The following is a 1039-nucleotide window of genomic DNA, read 5'->3' on the forward strand; positions in this document are numbered from 1 at the left end:
CATAATATAAATAATTAAAACCAATCCAATTAATTTTGCATAGATTTGTGAGAAACACATATATTTTAGAAGAAAAAATATAAATTTAAAAAATCATATTAGAAAAAATGGAAGGAATATAAGATAAGATCTTTGAAAATCTTAGTCATTCATTCCTGAGATGTACGTATAAAAAGATGGGATGCTCCTTACCCAAAAAAAAAGATGGGATGCTAAAACCTAAAGTTCATTTTTTGTAAAACATTCACAATTGTTATTTAAATTATTCAAAATGTGTGGCTCATAAGCATTAGACATACTGTTTAGTGTCACATTCATGGTTATTCTCTTTGGTTGTTTATGTGAGGCGAGATCGCATTTAGATGTTGATATCATCAATGATATTGATCCACATGTTCAATTGGGACTACAATGCAAATCGAAGCACAAAGATCTCGGTTCACAATCATTAGCCCCTCATCAACACTGGGGATTTAGAGAAGCTATTAATGTTTGGGAAACAACTTTGTTTTTTTGTCATTTTCAATGGGGAAGTGAGTCTAAATGGTTTGATATTCTATTAACTAAGAGAGATCAATATGTATGTAACCATCATCCGTGTGTTTGGAGTATAAGACCTAATGGTCCATGTAGATTAACAGGTCAAGAAAAATGGTATCCTTGGAATACGAATATTTGAACACCATTGTAACAAGATTTCGCAATTATAAGCTAAAGAATAAAAATATATTATTTTCATTTTTCCGTTTGTTTACCCTACATGATATAAAAATTTAAACTTTAAGACATAACATAACATGACATAGACTAACCCATCAAACGAGAGATGAAAACCGGTTAGTTTAAGAACAAGAGTTTTATTTAGACCAAATTGGTTTAAGAGTTTTGATGTAGACCTATGTCTCGATTGTGAAAGGTAATGTGAAAGGTAATTTAGTATGGATCTGATACAATCCTGCACTTTTTTAGGATAGTATAGTAAAGACTTAGGAAAATTAAGAGCCAAAACATGTTCCAAAAATGGTTTAGTTCCACCTTA

At 30.4% G+C, this 1039-nt stretch overlaps 1 pseudogene; it reads left to right on the top strand.

Annotated features, from left to right (window-relative positions):
- Nucleotides 272-679, top strand: LOC104743920 (annotated as a pseudogene).

The sequence above is a fragment of the Camelina sativa genome, chromosome 14, assembly GCF_000633955.1.
Source record: "Camelina sativa cultivar DH55 chromosome 14, Cs, whole genome shotgun sequence".
NCBI classification, from domain to species: Eukaryota; Viridiplantae; Streptophyta; class Magnoliopsida; order Brassicales; family Brassicaceae; genus Camelina; species Camelina sativa.